We start from the raw sequence: 23,099 nt of genomic DNA, 5'->3' as shown, positions 1-23,099 counted from the left end.
TTTATAATTTCAAACTAATAAATTAATTGAGTATGGGGTTTTTGTATCTATTCATTCAAAAACTCAAAATAGTTTTAAATTCTGACAGTGGTCCTGTGTTGTGGATTAAATCTGCACAGTGAGAAAATTAATTTTACGTAATCCATTTATCAAAAAAGGCAACAATTAACATTGTCAAAATAATGCTTCCTAAGACGTTTCCAAAAGCAATTAATTTAAGGAAATGATTTTTAAATTTTATGCACTTTATTACTGGCACACTCTTAACTTCACTAAAAAGGTTTACAAGACATACTATTGAATTTTCTCATTTGCCATTCTCCAATTGCATTACTTCTAATACTTTTGCCTTCATTATTAAAAAAAAAAATAATCCTATTTCTAAGTGCACCTTCTTCCCCTGCTTGCAGTGCCATCTGAAAGAAATTGGCCAGGAGACAGACTCCTGTTTGATGCCTTTATTAGGATTCAGCTCTTGGGGTGGGGGCTTGAGGAATTACTTGTACCACGGCCATTCCTACACTGGCAGCTCCAAGGATGAGGCACAATTCAGCTTTGCAGCACACACTGCAGAGCTGGGGCTTCCATCCTCATGAGAGTAGCCAGGAGGCCTGTTGTTCTGGCTCGTTGTCTAGGGGGGGTCAGTCCTTTCCAGTCCTCTTAGGTCATGGTGATGCAGGAAGATGGTTTCTAAGCAGGCTTAGGTGATGCAGGGAGATGATCTTTCATCATAGCTTGCTAGAATATGTTTCCTTGTCCTTTTATTCCTCTGTTAGCTCATTGTTTTGGTGTCTTGCATGCCTTAGTTCCCATATTACTAGGTTGCACAGCTTCCTGGGAGTTTCTTTGTTCTAGTGTGGCACAGCTTCCATGGGAGCAGCTTCTGTGGCATACCTTTCTAATGGGTGGCTTTTATTAGCGTGGCCCAGCCCCCATGGGAGCAACTTTCTTACATCACAGCAGGGAAGTAAGGGAAAGGGATAGAATAATATCTCATAAGAACCTTTAAAACACTTCAGAAACTGGTATGTAATTAACATTACTAATAACCACTGGAGTAAACAAGGGGTGCAAGGTTTACAAATGGGACAAGAACATTAACTGTACATAACTAAACACAGTATTTTAACTAGGGTGGATTTCTTGAGAAATTTTATTCATGACACCATATGTGTATTCTTAAGGACATGTTTATGTAGACCAAGCATTTAAATCTGGACAGGTGCCAGCTGTGTGTGGATACCACACCTTTCTCCGTGTTGCATATGAGTGGTCTGGCTGCTTTAAGACACCATCAAAGGTGTTGGCAAAAGCAGGGTTTAATATGAAATTGTGTGTGATAAATGTGGCATTGGATAAAAATTCGTGAAGGAGAATAAAGAAATATATGTTATATTTATATTAATGTAAAGATATAAAATGTAGTATGATCTAAAGATTCCTTCCCGAGTCAGGCGGTAACGATCCACTGCGACGCTTATCAGCCCGAGATAAAGAGCAGGACACAGGCAATCAAGCCAGACAATGAGAGTAGCCCGGCTGAGATATCCATCTGCTTCGCACCCGACCTGGATACTCCACCCCGGGAGTCCAACCAAAAGATGCAATCAGAAGGCACCCAGAACCATTCGCATGTGAAAGGACTCTGCCCAGCTGACTATTGACTCAGCTCAACGGATTGGGGAAATCTATTCAACCGCACATCTAGACTCTTTGTTGGACTGTGCCCACTCCGGGTTTTGCCTCAGGATACGAAAATCTTTATAAAAACCCCGGACTGCAACCCCTTCTTGGTGGATTTGGGAAAATCTGTACCTCTGGGTGCAGACCCCTGTCCACCTGGCGCTGCGCTGATTTATTTTATTGTGTTTTTTTTCTCTTGTTGCTTCTGATTGAAATTGTTCTATAATAAATTGCTTTTTATATTAACCTTATTTTGCTATTGCATTTATAACAGTTTTGGTGCCGTGACTCGGATCGGAGAAACTGTGGGGAATCTCACTTCCCAGGACGGGTACCCCCGCTGATTTTGGCGGCCTGGTGAGTTGAGAACCCCCGTAGCTCGTTCTGACATCCGAACTAAATTTAGGCTGAGATAAACCACAAAAAAAGGGAAACGGATCCGGGGTAGAGAGCTCGGGAAGGCACGGAGCCTTCGGAAAGCCGCGGCTAGTTTCACTCGTAAAACGTCTGTTGTGCACAAAGACATCCACGCAGGAAAATAGCTGTAAGTACTGCTGGTTGAGTGGGCGATCGGGCGAGTGTGTGAGACGTGATCTGATCACGAAGCGAGTGTGAACTTCAAGGCCGCGTTTCCATCCTCCCACGAGGGAATTGGCCGGCCGCGAAGGAAGCGATTCGATGTGAAAGCTTTTTCTCAACACACTTGTAAAAACCTGAGACGAAAGGGCGTCTCGGGGACTGATCACAAGGGGCTAAAAGGGGAAGGATACGTCTTGTCGAGCTCGGGAACTGGTAAACCCTTTTAGTTAAAGAATCAAGGTAAAGGTCCGAAAGAGGATCAAGGTGCCGATTACAAGAGATCTCAGCTCAGGTCACTGAAGGGTGAGTATTGGCAAAGTTTGATTCCTCGGGTAAGCACGAAAAAGTCACAACGCAGAAACAGAAACAGACTCACAGAGGAGTTGAAGACTGGTAAGAAATTCTATACATATGAAATATGGGGCAGAAAAAGAGTAAGCTTCAGAAAAAGACCACAGGGAAAAGCCCCTCTGATCAGGGGGAGGGATCACTAGACATCCCGCTGGAGAGCCCCTTGGGTTGGATGTTAAAACACTGGGAAGATTGTCCCCAGAGAAAAGGAAAATCCAAGGCAAAATTGATTCATTACTGTGTGGAGGTTTGGGGAGGACAAGAATTGAGAAGTCACCTCACTTGGCCAGTGTTAGGCACATTCAAAAAATGGACATGTAATGAATTACTCTCCTATGTGGAGAACAAAGTCCCCTCGGATCCCGAGGAGGAATATGCTAAACTCTGGTTAAACGCCAGAGTAGGGCTATTCCCGATAAAACAAAAAGAAAAACATGAGTCGAGAGCTGAATCCTGGGAACCTCTCGATCACTTACCACCCCCATATCATAGACCGGCTGAGCCTTCATCGATAGATCAAGTGGTGCCTTCAGCACCTTTGGGCTCCCGAGACCAACCCGCTGAGATGCATACATCCCGAGCGGGAGACTTGGCACCGGCAGCTATGCCGGCAGCCCTCCCCTTATCCCCGCCTGCGAACACCATAGCCACAGTAGCCTCTTTGGAGGTTTCTCCTGCGCAAGGCTGGGGATCACTCCATCCGTCCTTGCCGGTCCTGCCGCCACAACCGAGACCCCCCCATATAACGGAGGGGATCCCTCCCGTCAACAGGGTGGCGGCGGAGTTCCCACAATTGATAAAGGGGAGACAACTCACAATCACCAGCTCCCCTCCCGCAAGTAGAACCCGTTTGAGAGCGAGAATTGTGAGTGATGAGTGGGGATAGAGTGAAGAGGGGCACCGGTTGTTCCCTCTCAGGGAAGTACCGACGGCCCCGGGAGTGATCGGATTTGTGAATGTACCCCTTAACACCGGAGACATAAGAGCATTTAAGAAAGAGATGGGGCGGTTGTTGGATGATCCTTTTGGTGTGGCTGAGAGGTTAGATGAATTTCTAGGGAGTAGTATTTATACCTTTGACGATCTTATGGCAATCCTAAGATCATTGTTTAATCAGTAAGAAAGAGAAATGATTAAACAAGCTGGTATCAGGGACTGGGACAGACACAATCCACAGGGGACGCCAGGTAACCAGAAATGGCCTAGCGTAAGCCCGAGCTGGAATGCACAGATGGAGGAAGGCAGACGGAACATGGTAGATTTGAGGAGCATAATTATTCAAGGTATAAGAGAAGCGGTTCCTAGGGGCCAGAATATTAGCAAAGTTTTTGGAGAGTGTCAAGGGAAAGAGGAATCACCCACAGAATGGATCGAGAGATTACGGCGAAGTTTACAGATCTACTCTGGGACTGACCCGAACTCTCCTGTGGGGGAGGTTCTGTTAAAAACACAATTTGTTGCTAAATCTTGGGAGGACATTAGGAGAAAATTAGAAAAGATTGAGGGGTGGCAAGATAAAAGCCTCCAGGAGCTCCTAAGGGAAGCTCAAAAAGTATACATGAAGAGGGAGGATGAGAAGCAGAAATTACAAGCTAAGGTTTTAGTAGCTGCAGTAAAGGAGGTCCAGAAACAAGAGCAGATACAGGGTAAGTTTAAAACACTGCCCAGAAAACCCCGAGGTCCTCACAGGGCAGCCCTGACCCCACGGAGAGAACTCCCTGAATGCTACTACTGTAAACAGGTAGGACACGTTCGGCGGGACTGTAGACAAAGAATAAAGGACAAGAAGATTTTTCAAGAGGATTAGGGGTGTCAGGGGCTCTTCAATTTGGGGACCAGAACATCCAAAGAGCCCTTGATAAAATTAAAGGTGGGCCCCCAACGACAGGAGGTAAGTTTTCTTGTGGATACTGGGGCAGAGAGAAGTACCCTGCAGAAATTGCCGTATGGATGTGTGGCTAGCAGAGAAAAAGTTTTTGTAATCGGTGCAAAGGGGGACCCCTTCAAAGTGCCCGTAATAAAGGATGTAGAAATAGAATCTGAAAATAAAATTTGCTTAGGGAATCTGTTATTAGTAGAAGAAGCTGATTATAATTTGTTGGGGAGGGACATGATTGTCGCTTTAGGAATTAATATCATTGTTAAAAATTCTGAATTGGTAGTGAAAATATTTAAGCTGACTCCTAAGGATGAGGAGGAGATTAACCCTGAAGTATGGCATTCAAAAGGAGAGGTAGGAAAGCTAGATATCAAACCTATCAAAATAGAAATCGAGAACCCTGAGGACCCTATAAGGGTTAAACAATATCCCATCCCGATGGAGGGGAGAAGGGGGTTGAAACAAGTAATTGATGACCTCCTAAAAGGGGGTACTTTAGAACCTTGCATGTCTCAACATAACACCCCCATCCTGGCTGTAAGGAAGACGGATGGCAGCTTCCGATTGGTCCAGGACCTAAGAGCTGTAAACGCTAGGACCCGGACTAGGTTCCCGGTGGTGGCCAACCCCTATACTTTACTAAATAGGCTCTCACCTGAAGATGTGTGGTACAGTGTGATTGATTTGAAAGATGCTTTTTGGACTTGCCCTCTGGATGAAAGGAGTAGAAATTATTTTGCATTTCAGTGGGAGGACCCAGATACAAACCGGAAGCAGCAGCTAAGGTGGACGGTCCTCCCCCAGGGGTTCGTGGAGTCTCTGAACCTTTTTGGGCAGGCTTTAGAACAGTTGCTAACCCAATTTATTCCTGAGGGCGGGACAAAGCTTTTGCAGTATGTAGATGACTTGTTGATAGCTGGACTGACTGAGGGAAGTGTGAGGAAAAGCACAATTGCCTTGTTGAACTTTTTAGGAAAGAAAGATTTGAAAGTCTCAAAATCCAAGCTGCAATTCACAGAGCCTGAAATAAAATACCTCAGACATTGGATATCTCAAGGGAAAAAAAAATTGGACCCGGAGAGAGTGGCAGGCATCCTTGCGTTGCCTGCACCGAGAACAAAAAGGCAAATTAGACAAGTTTTAGGGCTCTTGGGATATTGCAGGCAGTGGATTGAGGGTTTCAGTGAGAAAGTGAAGTTTTTGTATGAAAGGTTGAACACTGACAGGCTGAAGTGGACTGAACAGGATGAGTCTAATTTCCAGAAATTAAAAAATATTCTTATGACTGCCCCTGTACTAACTCTACCAGATACAAATAAAGAATTCCAGTTGTTTGTAGATGTGAGTGGACAAACAGCACAGGGAGTCCTGACCCAGGAATGGGCAGAAAAAAAGAAGCCTATAGGGTTTCTCTCAAAGATCTTAGATCCTGTTAGTCGGGGTTGGCCTACGTGTTTACAGGCGATTGTAGCAGTGGCTCTGTTAGTAGGAGAAGCGAAGAAAATAACTTTTGGGGCTCCCCTGGTAGTTTACACTCCCCACGATGTGAAAAACATATTGCAGCAAAAAGCAGAGAAGTGGCTGACTGATTCCAGGCCTCTGAAATATGAAGCCATTTTAATCAGCTCACCTGGTTTAGAATTAAAAACCACTTCTGCACAAAATCCTGCTCAGTTCCTGTTCGGTGAACCTCCAGAAAAATTGTTACACGATTGTACTGAGACTATGGAGCTGCAGACTAGAATAAGACCAGACTTAGAAGATCAGGAGTTAGAAGGGGGAGAGAAGTGGTTTATAGATGGATCTTCGAAAGTTATTGAGGGAAAGAGAAAGTTGGGATATGCAATAATAAATGGTGCATCAGGAGAAGTTGTAGAATCAGGTCCCTTGAAAGCAAGCTGGTCCGCACAAGCTTATGAGCTCTATGCTCTCCTGAGAGCCCTCCAGAGGCTGAAAGGAAAGAGGGGGACCATCTACACAGACTCATGGTATGCCTTCGGCGTGGTACACACTTTTGGAAAGATTTGGGAAGAAAGAGGATTGATAAATACTAAGGGAAAAGACCTAATCCATGGGGAAATAATCCGACAGATTCTAGAGGCTGTCCGAGAACCGGAAGAAATATCAGTTGTCCATGTAAAAGGACACCAGACGGGGTTGCAGTTTCAAACCCAAGGTAACAACCTAGCCGATAAAGAGGCAAAATGAGCAGCTCTGCTCACTGTAAGCATTCCCGGAGTAACCCTGGAGGAATCGCCTGGAATCCCCGTGCTCCCTTCTGAGAGGGAGATTGGGGAATTCAGGAAGATAGGGGGAGTCCTGGAACGGGGAAAATGGTGGTTACCTGATGGGAGGGAATTCATTCCAAGGGGAACGGCAAGGAAGATATTGCAAAGGTTACACAAACAGACCCATTGGGGAACTCGGGCACTGGCCGATCAGTTCCTGAAGTTTTTTGGGTGCAAGGGGATCTTTGAACTTGCTAAACAAGAGGTACAGGGCTGTGTGGTTTGCCAAAAGGTGAATCGATCCAGGTCTAAACAAACTGCTTGGGGAGGTCGTCCTCTCTCATACAGACCATTTGAAAGGATCCAAGTGGATTTCACCGAATTATCGAAAATCGGTAGATACAAATTTTTATTGGTAATAGTTGATAAACTAACACACTGGGTGGAAGCCTTTCCCAGGGCAAGGGCTACAGCCCAAACGGTGTCTAAAATTTTATTAGAAGAAATCATCCCTAGGTATGGGATAGTGGATTGTATTGATTCGGATCAAGGAACTCATTTCACTTCAAAAATTATAAAACAAATTTCAGAGGCCCTGGGTATTAGGTGGCAATACCACACCCCCTGGCATCCTCAGAGTTCGGGGCAGGTGGAAAGGATGAACCAAACACTTAAATCCCAATTGTCTAAACTCATGATAGAGACGAAAATGTCGTGGATTAAATGTCTCCCCCTTGCTCTGCTAAATATAAGAACTATGCCTCACTCTGAGACGGGTCTGTCCCCTTTTGAAATGTTATATGGGATGCCATACAAACATGGAATGCCGGTGGGACACCCCCAAGTGGAGGATGTGCAAATACAACCATATCTCATTGCTATCAACAAAAATTTACAGGACCTTTGAAAGCAAGGGCTTATTCCCCAAAGTGCCACCCTAGGATTTGCGATACACCAGATACAGCCTGGGGATAAAGTCCTCATCAAAGCTTGGAAAGAGCTTCCCCTCACCCCACACTGGGAGGGACCGTTCCTCGTTCTCCTGACCACTGACACTGCTGTTCGGACTGCAGAAAGGGGCTGGACACATTCATCCAGAGTGAAAAAGGTCAAGGATTGCAACACCTCCGAGTGGAAAGTCACCACCCCTCCGGGAGAGCTGAAAATTAAGCTTCAGCGTCACCAGAAATGACCAGTGACGACCAGATAAGTTGCATCAACCCAGATTGTGATTGTTTTCCTTTTATACATTTTGAGTGTGCTTATTGTAGACAAATTTGGGTAACCCACTGTTGGGGAGGGTACAGGCCCAAGGGATTGTGTACCGGTTGTCTGATCAAGGAACAGGAGGAGACTAGCTGTCTCTTAATACTTGCCATGCGGGCGGGGTTTTTAGAACTTGACTCTCCTGAGTGGTACCTGATTTACCAAAAGGGGATAAAAGGAAAATTAGACGCCAAAGCAGAAGCACTAGCGATTGAGTGCCGAAAGACAGTCAAAGTACCGTGTAGGACAGATACAATTAAATTGTCTCGGTGGGCTACTTTCAAGAAAAGGTACGCCATTAGGACTACAAGGGCCCCTGAAGAATATCCTTGCTGCCGAGAAGATGGTAGTCCCCGCCGTATATTTCTGTATGGGTGAAGGGCGAGGCAGAGGGGTACGCCGGTGGGGAATCCTGATTGTCCTGAGTCTAGCCGTGTGCTTGACCAAGGGAATAATTCCCGAGGTACCTCCAGGGGAGCGTCCCCTGGGGAAGTGTGAGCAGTGTCAGACTGCCACAGATACCAGACAAATAATTGACTGTCCTCCGGGACAACAAAAAGGGTTCTGCTTGTCTAACGGTACTCGGTATGGTCTCTGTGAATTGGAGGAGGAGGTCTGGTGTTACTACTCAGGGGCAGGTCTTAAGGACGGGCAGTCAAAGACTCCTATAGGAGGAAAGACCAAAGCTTCCCACTTCATATATAAGAGAGAAGTTGGAATGCTTCCTCCGATTCCAACCTGTGGCCAATGTAATAAAAAGGTATGGATAGGAGGAAAAAGACAGTCCACTTTTCTGGCGTACTATAAGGTTAATCCTTTGTGTTATGATAAAGCAAAATTAAAAACGTGTACTATGGGGGGAAAATTGTACTGGGAAGGCAAAAATCTAAAACATGAGGAAAAAGCATCCTTTAACAATGAACCAATAATCCTTGATTTATTAAGAAGTGATGATGACTGAATTTGTTTACAATTCGACCAAATATTCTGCTTTTCAAAAGATGAAGAAGGGATGGATCCTGAAAGTAAAATAAAACAACTGACCCAAGAGTTAAAAAGGCGAGAAGTAGAAATCAGGAAAAAGAGATTAGAACAAGAGAGACTGAAGTCTCTTAGTGAACACTATGAACAGTTAGAAAAACAGTACAGTGATTGGGGATTACCAGCCCCCAACCAAAATCTCTTTATTGACCTAATGCAGGAAATAGCAACAGAATTAGGTTTGTCTAACTGTTGGATCTGTGGCGGTTTAAAATCGGCCGAAAGGTGGCCTTGGAAGGGAGAAGGACTCACCCCAGAACAACTCCTAAAATGGGAGGGATCAAAAATGTCAAAAACAACACAAAGACCTGAGGGATGGGTAATAGACCAGAGAATAATTGGCACTGTCTGCATTAGCAGAGAAGGGAAGGAGTTCACTGCCTTAGTGGGTTATACCCCGTGTATAAACACACTCACGGTGAATTCTGACACTAAATCAAAGATCTGGCAACCTGAACCACCCGCGGGCTATTGGAGTCGCACCAGGGGAAATCATTGCGAATGGGTTGAATTAATTAAATTATGCTGGCACAAAAACTCTGGGGCCAATCCCTTCCATGCACTAGAAGGCCTAAAAGAATATTGGGATGATCCTGCAAAAACAAACATAGGTTGGGAAGCTCCCGATGGCATCTACTGGATATGTGGGAAGAAAGCATATAGCGAGCTCCCCAGAAAATGGAAGGGGTCCTGCACCCTAGGAATAATCAGGCCCTTTTTCTTCACCTTACCTGGAACAGAAAGCAAATTGCTAGGAGCTCCCCTCTTTGAGACATTGAATAGACATAAAAGGGAATTAAAACGAGAATTACCAATGGCCGGAGGCAGTCAAAAATGGGGAGAAGAGTGGCCTGCTGAAAGAATCATTAAGTATTATGGGCCCGCCACTTGGGCAAATGATGGCAGCTGGGGTTATAGAACACCTATTTACCTCCTCAATAGGCTTATTGGGTTGCAAGCAGTGGTGGAAGTAGTCTCCAACCACACCTCAGAAGCCTTAGAACTTCTGGCAAAACAACACTCGCAAATGAGGGCTTTTGTATATCAAAACAGATTAGCCCTTGACTACTTGTTAGCCGAGGAAGGAGGGGTGTGTGGTAAGTACAATGAATCAGAATGTTGTATGGAGATAGATGACTATGGGGAGACAATAAGGGGACTAGCCGCTGAAATAAAGAAAGTGGCACATGTGCCAGTCCAAAAGTGGAATTCTATTCTACAAGCCTCTTGGTGGGACCAAATATTTGGACAGGGAGCTTGGTGGAAAAAGTTGGTGTTCTTCATAACTTGTTCAATTGCAGGAATCATCTTCCTCACATGCCTGATTCCCTGTTTCATCAGGTTAATTCATTCCGTTGTTCAAGGGATGCAGATTGCTGCCCTCCCAATTGATCCAGAAAATGCCCAAGGGAAGCCTACTCCTTTCTCTCAAATATCTAAACTAATGAAGTTAGAAGAGAAAAGAGAAAACAGGAAGGCAGTTGAAGCCCTAAAGAAATTTGAAAATAGAAATAAAAAAGATAACCCTTTTCAAGGGTACTGTGAGGATTCTCTAAGAGACTGGGAGGAGGACGAATGTTGTTAAAAGTCCCCAGTCCTCCCCATTGGAAATAAAAATAAATGAGATAACACGAATTTTTAATGTGATAAATTATTAGGCGGGGAACTGTGATAAATGTGGCATTGGATAAAAATTCGTGAAGGAGAATAAAGAAATATATGTTATATTTATATTAATGTAAAGATATAAAATGTAATATGATCTAAAGATTCCTTCCCGAGTCAGGCGGTAACGATCCACTGCGACGCTTATCAGCCCGAGATAAAGAGCAGGACACAGGCAATCAAGCCAGACAATGAGAGTAGCCCGGCTGAGATATCCATCTGCTTCGCACCCGACCTGGATACTCCACCCCGGGAGTCCAACCAAAAGATGCAATCAGAAGGCACCCAGAACCATTCGCATGTGAAAGGACTCTGCCCAGCTGACTATTGACTCAGCTCGACGGATCGGGGAAATCTATTCAACCGCACATCTAGACTCTTTGTTGGACTGTGCCCACTCCGGGTTTTGCCTCAGGATACGAAAATCCTTATAAAAACCCCGGACTGCAACCCCTTCTTGGTGGATTTGGGAAAATCTGTACCTCTGGGTGCAGACCCCTGTCCACCCGGCGCTGCGCTGATTTATTTTATTGTGTTTTTTTTCTCTTGTTGCTTCTGATTGAAATTGTTTTATAATAAATTGCTTTTTATATTAACCTTATTTTGCTATTGCATTTATAACATTGTGGAAATGTGATTTTACAAAACTCGGTGGCAAGCTCCACTCTATTACTTACTGCACATATTAAAACATCCACAGGAAGATCAAATTAAAAGCAAATTGGAATGGCTGGCTTCCAAGGAAGCTGGGAATGCAAGAGTGTCAGGGTACAAAGGATAAGGATGCAAAGATAAGGGTATAAAAGGGTTTAGCAGCATTTAATCACTTCAGGATTTGCAAAGCAATTCAGTAGGGTTCACAATAATTATAACAGTGCCTTAGCTATGGGTTTAAGGTAGTAACATTCATATCATAACCGGTTCTCACACACACACACACACACACACACACACACACACACACACACAAGTAAAACCTGTGTGTGCAAAGGTGCCTATCCAAAGCTCCCCTTGGTATCAGTGAAATACTCACATCAAATCCCCTGGAGTTCCCAAAGGGAAGGGTTGTACCTCAAAGGTTGCCTGTGGAGATGTGGGGTGGGGGGATGTTGGGGGTTAGGTGTTGGTTTTGTTTGTTTTTTGGGTTTTTTTTCAGTTCTGGCTTGCCTGTGGAATTTTTACCCATTAGTTGCAGGGACAACCTAACTGTGGGTACTTAGTGGATGCTTGAGAGAAGACAGAGAGTTCGGCCGCCCAGAGGGGGAAGGGGGCAGGAAAAAGGGAGGGTGGGGACAGTTTGGGTGGGCTTTATTCAGCTTTGGAGAAGGACACTTTGAGTGCAGAGCTGTTGCCACGGGGAGAGAAGGGAATTTTGTCATCACCCAGACGGAGCTGTTGCTTCTTCTCCTTCTTCCCTCTTTGTTGGTGGCCTTGCACCCCCTGTCCTGCCGGGACGTGTGGCAGTGCCAGGCACCGCCGCGGAGCTGCTGATACACCTCATCCACCAGCCCAAGATCTCTGCTCATCCCTGCTGTTTCAGCTGACTGTTCCTCGGAGCCCTGCAGGAGCACCGGGACTGACTGCCTGAGGGAGTTTGTGAAACAAAGCCTCTCCTCCATCCCGTCTCAGCCGAGAAAGCTGTCACGGGGTCCCTGGTTCTGTTTTCTTGCTAATGCTGTAGTTATTGTTGTTTGTTTGCCTTGTTATAAATACTAGTAAAAAACTGTTATTCCTATCCCCAGATCTCTGCCTGAAAGCCCCTTGATTTCAGAATTATAATAATTTGGAGGGAGGGGGTCTACATTTTTTCATTCCAAGGGAGGCTCCTGCCCTCCCTAGCAGACACCTGTCTTCTAAAACAGAGACAGGGGATATCCTTGTCAGTAACAATCTTTGCATCACAAGCTTGAGGGTTTGGAGCTCCACAAAGGGTCCCACTCAAAGGGAGGTGCTGGCACAGCCACTGCAATCCAGTGGAGCTCAAAGGGCCCCACTCAGGACTGAACACTGTTTATAGGGTCTCCAGATGATGGCATCACCACTAAGTTTCCATCCTGACCATAACCCAGCCTTGTAACTACTGCACTTCCCTTGCCCAAAGTGCAGTATCAATTGTAACATTTCATTCTGGCTATAATACAATTCAGATTAAAAAAAAAGGGATAATTGCTTATCCCTTGTTTCCCACTTTGGCTGGGCAACTGATGGTCCCACCTCTGTCATGCAGGAGCTCCTTGTACAATCAGTGAATGCCTTATGGTTCATTGGTTTCCTCAAGGCATCATTCACCAGTTTGGTCAAGGCTTATCAGGATCTTCCCAGATCATAGAACAGGTCCAAGGAATGGGAAGGGAGGGGGACAGAGTAGAGATGTACCCACCACAGTCTATTAAAAATAAAAAATATAGAAATATAAATACAAATACAAGTACAAATTATATATATATATATATGTATGTATGTATGTATGTATTTGCACAGTAAACAGTCAATTGCAGCTTAAAATCTCTGGTTAGATTACCAGTTCAAGAAAAAAATCCTCTTTGAATACCTTGTGAGGTACTTGGATCTTGTCAAGGAAAAGGTAATTATTTGACCATTGAACTCTTGTGATAATTAAAGGCTAACATGATTATCAGAGCCTGCTTCCTGGGATTATATCAACAATTAAGCACCCACCCTGATGAACTGCTAGATAAATATTTCTCTGTCTAGTTCCTAAATCAGTTTTCATCAGAACACCAAAGGGCCCTTGTATGCTGTGCTGATTTGGTATCTTTCTTTCTCTCAAGTCAAACATAAAAGCAGTCAACAGATATTACAGGGGGAAAAATGGAGCAAGTTGTGGGTGTACAAACACACATAAAAATACATATTTATATCTCAAGTAAAGTCTTTGGAATGGGGAAAGGTAGAGGAAAGTAATCTTGTTTTCTTATTATTTCTAGTGAATGTATGAACTATTGCATGAATCTGAAAGATTCTCAGTTTAGAACATTTTAACACATGGAGTTTTTTTCTGGGAAAATGTTTCTTTGCATTTGGAGCTTTTCAGGAAAACTGCAAAGATTTTAAGTAAAAAGCTTGGGGGAGGCCTAAGGTTGGATGTTTTATATTCTTTTTCTTTTTGCTTCTAAGATTTGTGCAATTAGTACTCTACTACAAAATAAGTACACTTGGAATTGGATGTATTTGGAAAATAAGCATTAAAAAATGCTTGCTAGACTTTTTTTTTCCCCAAAATCGGTGTCTATATGTACATCCCTGAAATTGCTGCTTAGATAGTTGATTACCAGAGGAAAACTGAAACCACCATTATTTTGGGATGTTCTCCCACACTAGATCATTACAAAAATTCCTAGTTCCATTATTAAAAAACAGTTTCTGCTATTGCTCCATGCAGTTTATATAGTGAATTTATCATTCATATTAATTAAACAATTAATTGCTACTTTGATAACTAAGATTAACACAAATATCACATGAATTATTTTTACAATTGTGCATATAACCAAGGAGAAAAAAATTACTCAAGATTATTGCTTGAGTGGTCTTTTCTTTGTTTGCTTTTTGTTTTCCCCAAATCTCCTGTACTTCCAGTTTGACAGCTGGGTTTAGTTTTGTGTCAAATACAGCAAGGCTTCCATCCCTGCACTGCTTTCTGGCATGGAGTGCAGCTGTTTGGAGGGATGCAGGAGTTTTGTCCCTTGCTCTGCAGTTTTCAAGCTTCCACCATCTTCAGAACAGGCAATGCAGCCAGGGGATGGATGTCTCTGAGCTTCCACACTCACACTTCCAGAGGATTTTTCATTAGTTCCACTGGCAGAAGTATCAAATCCAACAACTCCAAAGGGATTAAAGAACAATCTTTTCACTGTAAAAACAAATCAAATCACGCTGGGTTTTCTTACTGAGTTCTTAAAGGCAGGGATGTCACTTACCAACTGTTTATGCAACCTCGAAAAAATAAATCCCAACAAAAACCCAACAAACTGAATTTCAATTGCCAGCATTTTGAGATAACCAAGGCGATTTTCATATTAAAATTGCAAACTGCTGGATGGATAAGCTCTGTAACAGAAGAGGAGTTGGGGATTTTTTTGGCAGCTGCTCCTGTTTCCCAAGGGTCAGCCGTGCAGCCAGGAGGGGCTGGAGAGAACCCCTGTGCTTAGACCCTCAGATTCCTATGAGCCATCTTCTACATGGACAACTGGCATGGGGTCTGCAAGGCTAAAAATAGAGTATGCTTCAGGAAAAAAAAATATCAAACTTCCTCCAATTGCAGTAATTTGTTTGATTAAGACATTACTATGTGAAGTGCCTGTATCCCTGTACAATTACTGTTTTTATCAGAATGATGTGCAGCAGGTCATGAGCAGTAAGGGATGCTCCAAACATGGGAAAATGAAAATCAGATTTAAAAAAAAGATCCATTTTCTAAAAAATAACTTTCTTCTGTTCATGAATTTTTCTAAGCTAAAGGCTGTCGTGCAGTGGAAAGAGCATTATTATGCTGTGAAAGGAGTCATAAAGAGAATTTTGTATTATATCAATACTTAAAATATGCAAATATGATATCTTCACAACGCCCCAAAATTATGCTTGGCATGAATTCTTAGCAGCAATACAAATATCATCATCTTCAAATAAGCAGGTATAACATGCTACTCAAATAGCTGTAAAAACAACCTCATCACAACTCTGGGAGCATCCAGATTTCATCTTTGATGTAGCTAGATTTTAAGTAGGAAAGGGAAGGAAGTTGTCTTAAGCATCAGGGTGTATTCATACGAGCCTTAATGGGATGAGCAAGTACATATTTAATGTGAAAAGGAGACCTGCTGGTGTGCATTCACAGAGCTGTTGGCATTATAAAAATGGAGTTGTAGTGCTGTGCAGGCAGGGCTCTGGGGGCTGAACGCTGTGGCACAGCCTCCTCTTTCCCTCCCAAATCCCTATTGAGACAAGGTGGCCTCCAGTGCCTCAGGTTAGCTGGAGTCTGTCTGGGTCACTACACCAAAACTGGCTGTGGTTTAAAAAAAGGACAGGAGGAACACAGTAAAACAAGCTCCTACAAAGATGTTTCATTGTGGGGTAGATACACATTTTTACCTCATTTCAGTGTAAGTAGTTTCACAGGACTTGATCCTGACCTCCTTAAATCAACAACCACTCCTCTGGCTTTGGTAGATTTATGCCAGCATTTAAGATCAGGATCAGATCTCAGCACTCCGTTTTCTTTCCTTTTTATTTCCTGCAGGTTTTTTTTAAAAAAAACTATATATATATATATATATATATATATATATATATATAGTAGCTCTTTCTGCTCACTCCAGAGTAGAGTGGCGGGAGGATTTTGCCTAAGGAACAATGCATCTTTCTCTGTACACTGTACAGAATTCCCATCTTGTGCATTAGAATAGATGTTGAAACAGTTCTAATTAACATTTTTAATTTGCATTTTAATTGCCTGCCGGGGTGTGAAATGACATGCCTAGGTAAAGGAACATTTTCTTCAGCTGCAGGGGTTTGCACAGGCCCAGTGGGGCTGAGGCACCCTGGACACTGGTCATTTTGCAGCATTTCCCACAACTAAGGCAGGGCCTGATCCAAATCACAATCACTTGAGTTGAAAGGATTCACACAAATGTTTGTTTGCTTGTTTATTGCTAATGAATGGGAGTCCCATAATTATTTTCTGTCTGAAGATACACATCAGACCTTGATTTTAAAATTGACAGTTGCAAAGATTCAGTGCAATCATTCAAAGGTTGTTTTGGTGGCTAATAACTCTCTTCGTAAAGGAAGCACCATATACATATATATGAATACATACATTTTTAAGATGGTGTCCTTGTTACAGATATGAATTTGCCTCTGTGTGGCTTCCAGCTGGTGCACCCTGCAGTTACATAAAGGTCACAGCAAAATCAACTTAAGCCTCTTCTGTTTTCAGCAAGACAGAGTGAACTTCCCAAATTTTCACCTTTTAGGTGCAAATTTTCTGGCCCTTTCCCCATTTCCACAGGCTTTCCTGGAGTCAATTTCAGCTCCTCAAATTCATGCTCAAGTCAGGGATGTCTGAACTGGGCATTTTCAAATCTCAGCCAGAGGGATGCCAAAGGCAGAAGATGTGCAGCCTCCCTCTGCCAGCTTTGCCCAGTCAACTGCTACACTTGCTCTTCTGGGCACACTTTATGCTAGCCAGAAACACATCCAAGGCCTCTTTTTTAAGAGCCCTTCTCCCTGAGGGAAGTCACTTCCTGTCCTTGTCATGAGGGATTAAGGGTTATATATGTCCATGCTGAAATGTAGGACTGATTTGCTGTACCCCATTTTCTAAAAAAGTCTGGATCAGAGTATCTCTGTGAGACATCCCATTCAGTATTTCCTGCAGTCCAACACTTGGTTCATCTTTAAAGCTTCAGTGACACTTTTTGGGGTGGGGGAAGCAGGTTTCCTGATCAATATGTAGCATGTCATTCATGTCAGGGCAAGAACCAGTACCTGGATGACCCTGCAAAACATATAGCCTCTTCAAGATGATTCCTTATTTAATTACATAGTTTGATGGGTTTTAATTCATTTATTGTGTGCCATGTCAAAATTATACCATTCCTCTTTCCTCCTCAAAATAGCAGACAGAGGTGCCAAGTCATGTGCTTTACAGAAGTCTATTACCAAGTCTATTACCTTAAGACTAATTAATTTGTCATCCAAACTTGTAAAAATGTAGCGAATCAGTTTAAGATGATCCATTTACCTTAAACCCACCTTGATTAGCATTTAATTTTATTAGTCTTTTTTAATTCTTTATTGCTAAAGCCTTGCACAATCAGTCCTACCACTGCTTTTTTTCCCAGGGATCAAAGTATGGGTAATAATCTCTAGCTTTGGCCATTCTCTCTCCCTTTTAAAGATATTGGCACAATTTCAGCCTTCTTTGGACTGCTGAGACTTCTCTCGTGTCCTAGGGTGTCTGAGCATTCATTCATCATTAGCAGTTTAAAAAACCTACTTTCTCTGATACAATTCTGAATTGAGAAATTTTGTAATTGCTATTTAACTTGCTCTTTTAGGATTGCTAGGCTTAGTAACTGTGTGCAATGTCCCACCACCACCATGGGCCATTTTGTCTGCAACAGCAAAGATATCTTAAAATTCCACTATTTTAATAATATCTCCCATTTCCATTTGCTTTTGTATTCTTATTATTACCAGTTTAAGCCATTGATAGCCCCTCTGTGTGTTTATTTTACTTGTTCCTTTTTGATACAAATTTCTCCATTTATATTTTTTCCAAGTCTGCCTTTATTTACCCTCCCAACCAGGGTGGGGGATATTTTTGAAACTAATTTGAGTCTTTCTTTATTCTGGGACTGTTTTTGGCAAACTTGATTAAACAGTTTGTAAATACCATCTCTATTTTCCTACTTAAATGTTTCTCTTCCTCACCAGTGTGTTAAGATTTAGCTGTGTGAAATTTCCCTTTTGAAAGACAAAGAGTCTATCTGACGTGGTTTATCTTCTTATTTTATGTTCACACAGTGGTTGTGACCAAAATTGTGCTGCTGATACCTCAAGCGGCTTCAGCACCCTCATTCTGTGAACAAGTTCTCCTTGTCCGCCAAGATGAGACATGATGTAAGATGTCCCTGCTGGAAGTAGCCTTTCTGTCAGAAAATTGCCATCTGGGGACTTCAGAAATTCTGATGGACTGAAATTTCCACTTTTTACCATTCAGAACAAGCTGCCTCACAATGACAAGAGCAGGGTATGGTGCAAACCATATTGGTACGTGGTTAAGTAGTAGTGTTCTTCTATAGGGATAAAAGATTAATTCAATTTTCTTTTATGACAAGGTAACCCACCTAATCGATGAAGGGAAGCTGGTTGATGTAACCTTTTTGGACTTCAGCAAAGCTTTCAGTACTGCCTTTCTCAGGATCCTTCTGGACAAACTGTCCAGGCACAGCTGGATAAACACACCCTGCAATGGGTGAGCAACTGGCTCAGGGGTCAGGCGCAAAGGGTGACAGTGACTGGGGTGACACCAGGCTGACACTGGTGACTGGTGCGGTCCCACAGGGCTCCATCCTTGGCCCTGTGTGTTCAACATCCTCAATAGTGATTCAAAGGAACATTCAGTAATTTTGCCAATTACACCAAACTGGGAGGAGTTGTTGACTCCCTTGAGGGCAGAGAGACCCTGCAGAGAGCCCGGGACAAATGACAGGGCTAGGCAGTCCCCAGCCTGTGAGGTTCCACAGGGGAAGGTGCCGGATTCTCTCCCTGGGATGGGGCACCCCTGGCTGTATGGACAGACTGGGGAATGAGAGGCTGCAGAGCAGCTGCAGGAAGGGATCTGGGGGTTCTAGGCTGTGGCCAGCTGGACATGAGTCAGCAGTGGCCTGGAGCCAGGAGGGACATCCCTCCTGGGGACATCCAGCCCAGCATGGCCAGCCAGGCCAGGGAGGGATTGTCATGCTCTGCTCTGGGCTGGGACGGCCTCACCTCCAGTCCTGGGGGCAGTTTTGGGTGCCATAATGTAAAAAACATGAGAACCACATTAAGCTGTTGGAGAGTATCCAAAGGAGGCCACAAGGATGGGGAAGGGTCTGGAGGGCAGCCTTATGAGGAGTGGCTGAGGGTACTTGGTCTGTTCAGCTGGAGAGAAGGAGACTGAGGGGAAACTCATTGCAGTCTGCAGCTTCCTCATGAGGGAAGCAGGGGATCAGGAACTGATCTCTTTTCATGGTGACCAGTAGCAGAACCTGAGGGAATGACATGAGGCTGTGTCAGGGGAGTGTTAGGCTGGATATTAGGAAAAGGTTCTACCCCAGAGGGTGGCTGGGCACTAGAACAGGCTCCCCAGGGCAGTGGTCACAGCACCAGATCTGCCAGAGTTGAAGAAGCACTTGGACAACACTCTCACACACATGGTGGTATTCTTGAGGTTGTCTTTGTCCTGTGCAGGGCCAGGGAGTTGGACTTGGATGTTCCTTGCAAGTCTCTTCCAACCCAGGATATTCTATGATTCAATTGAATGTAATGGTGTGAACTGTATATCACTTGGAGGGACACCACAAGCTTTATTTCTTGGGTCTAGTGGATGAATAAACATTCCAGCTGACTAACTTCATAGTTGCCAGCATCAGCATTTTATAGTGTGAGTCAGTTTTATTTCCCTTTTGTCCAGTTGAACTTTTCTAAAGAGATTATAAGCAACTTAATCAACATTCCTGTCATGTGTCATCCTATTAGGTTTCATTAATATCATCTAGATCTAATGCATGGTTCTAAACAGGCAATTTCTATTCCTTGCATTTATTACCTGGGCTTTTAATCTTGATACATAATCAATTTAGGAATTTCTGCACAGCATAGTCTCTCTGTTACATGTTGCCAACACCAAGAGTTTGAACAGTCTGAGGGTTTGGTGATCCCTTCTTTTCAGACATTTCTGTTAATTGAAATCTCCCATTGCAGCTCGAGACAGTCCTGTCTTCTGCAGGAGTGGGGCTCTTCCAAGCCATGCAGCTTCTCTATTGTCCTAAAAAGCAAAAATTATTTAACTTATAACTCCTAGTTAAGCAGCTTTTTCACTGTCAGGCCCTTGCATCTTCTGATTTTCTTCATTTTCCCCCAAGCAAACATCCCTCTCCCTCAGTCCCATTCAGAGTGTAAATTTTATAAAGTTAGATCATGAAACAGTGCAGCAATGTCTTCTGTTTTCAGAAGATATTGTCCTTTGTGTTGTGGTTCCACTGTTGGTTCATTATTCTGGTACCAGCCTGTACTTTGTAGGATATTTTTCCTCCTCTTCTCCAAGAAACAGAAGCTGATCTTCCTCCCTGATTTTGTCTTTTCCTGCTTCTTCCAGGCACCCAGTGAGGGGATGCTCTCTGCCTTTCACTGTCCCAGCACACAAAATTCCTTAGACTTCACTTGTGGAAATAGTAAGGAGGCTGTGCACCATATTGATTGTTATTGATTTTATCAATCATCAATTGAGCAACTTCTAGAGCAAAATTCTTCCCCAATGAATGGATCTTTTTGCTTGCCATAGCTCCAGTTCCTGCATTTGAAGTCTCATATCCCCACTGAAGCTTTCCCACAGAAAGGAGGCTGTTCTGAAGCAGCCCGGCAAAGTGAAGGTTCAGTGTGGTAGTGCATATTTTTGGGAGTTACTTAGCTTCTCTGTGAACCTTCTAGGCAGCTGTGACGTGTTTTTCCTCCTCCCCTCCCTGTCCCTGAAACGTTATCCCATTGGTTGGTGTTATATGTCTGCCCACCCCTCTCCCGAGGTTTGAAAAAGTCTGGGAAGGAGAAACCCGGTCTCTTCTCCCCTGGAAGCCAGCCAGAATAAACATCCTCCTTTACCCCAGAGGGAGAAGCAGCCCTTTCTTGGTCTTTTTCTTGGTCGTGAAGAATCTCCCTGACCCCACCCTTGACAGAGCTAGCCTGGATTACTTTGGGGGGCAAAGGGAAGGTTACTTCAGGTGGCACCCATGGCGGGGGCTTTAGAACCCCTCGGGATGGCTGGAAAACACCCCACTTTTAACAAGCCTAGGTACCGTCACCTACCCTGCAGTTTTTACTGACGGGGGTCGAGTTGGTAGCTCGGTGAGAACACGAGTCAACTCGGACTGAGAACTTTTTTTCTTTTCTTCGAACACCACGCGTCCTTCAGGAAACAGGTATGGGGGGGGTGCAGGGGGTGCAGGAGATCCGGCAGTTGTTGTGGGATTTTGCGAGTCACGGTGGTGGTGGTGCTGGTGCCAGAGCCTCTCCCCGGTATCGGGACCAGGGGAATCCACGTGGCTGCACACGTGGTGTGTGTGGTGGGGGTACTGGCAGCGAGTCCCGGACTCCACGGTGGTTTTTAAACCCTGACTGCAGTTTGGATATTTTCTGCTTTTCTCGGTGGTAAAAAAGGTTAGACCAGTCTGTGTAGTAAAGCCTTAAGATTGGCTATGGGTTCTCTTGTCTACACAGGAAAGGAATAAATATTCCCATATTAAGAATATTTAAAGGCTGGAAATATCAATTTCTCAAAAAATAAGCTGAGGAAATTAGTAAAATGGGTTTTTTTGCATTTTCCGGATTTGAATGTTGATTCCCTGCCTGACTGGAAAAAGGTTGGACAAGCACTTACTATGCAAGTTGAACTGGGGGAGAAAACAGCTGGCAAATACCTCCCATTGTTCCTTTTAATTCGGAAAGCAATTCTACAGAGGCAAAAGCCTTTGGCTCCCTCCCATCCCCCCCTTCCCTCGGCTCCCCGGTCAGAGGGTGCATCTGAGGCATACTCTTTGAGAGTTCCAGATGCTTATCTCTCGGGGCTCAGACAATCCCCGGACTGTACCGACCCCGTCTGCCATGTGCAGGCAGACAAAAACTCCTCCCCATACCCTTTCCTCCCCGCAGAAAACCCTAAAAAGCATAGCTTAAAATCCTCCCTGCAAGGAGGGGAGGGCTCGGCTGAACTTACTCAAAAACATGTGCTGGGCAATAATGGTGCTGACCACATGGTCTCCTTCCCCCCCCTTACCCCTCCCATAACCCCTTCCTCCCACAGGTCCCCACCCCCAAACCCCTCCCTGCCCCCAAGCCCCTCCCCACCCATAACCCCTCCCCTCTGCCTGCTTCTAACGGGACGGGGGGCGGCCTGGGGGGCGGTCTGGGGGGTGGAGATGGGGCGGGAGTTGGGGCAGGGGCTGGAAATGGGGCGGGAACTGGGGGCGGGGCTGGGGGCTGGGCCGAGTGTGGGGTGAGGGGCGGAGCCCCTCCCAGTTCCCACGGTCCAGGGGGTGGGCCCGGGACCGAGCAGGGAGGTGAGGTTGCCTCACCACATTCCAAAGGCAGGTGTGGTTGTGCTGCTGCAAACTGACCTGATGGCCCCGGGGAACACCCTGGGGGATGGGAGGGCAGATCCCCTCAGCCTGCTACCCCTGTAGAGCCATGTGGTGCCCCTGGGGGATGGGGAAATACGAGCCTTCCCGATACCCGGGCAGGACAAGCCTCTCCCCCCTGCCGGTTCAATACGACTCCCGGGAATGGAGAACAAGAAGATTGGGACTCAGCCTTTTTCCCTACTGCAGCTCCAGTAACTTTTACTGGAACAAGACCACAGAACCGGCATTACAAGCCATTTTCATTGCAAAACAAAAAGGAAAATTGCAAAGTACAAAGAGAATTTGGTCGTAATAGTGAAATATTTAAAAGCATTGTTAAAACAACATTAACCTCAAATTATTTAGTTCCTACAGGTATTAAAGATCTTTTTAGGTGTTTGCTTACACCATCTGAATTTGATTTATGGGAAAACACATGGAAGTGATTTCTAAAAATCATACTGGTGGAATTATTAAAAACCAATCACCAAAATGTAGATTTATTAA

Source organism: Pseudopodoces humilis, chromosome 5 (assembly GCF_049639895.1).
Source record: "Pseudopodoces humilis isolate 2021_Gansu_Grassland_sample_001 chromosome 5, ASM4963989v1, whole genome shotgun sequence".
Lineage (NCBI taxonomy): Eukaryota > Metazoa > Chordata > Aves > Passeriformes > Paridae > Pseudopodoces > Pseudopodoces humilis.
This window is presented reverse-complemented; position numbering follows the sequence as displayed.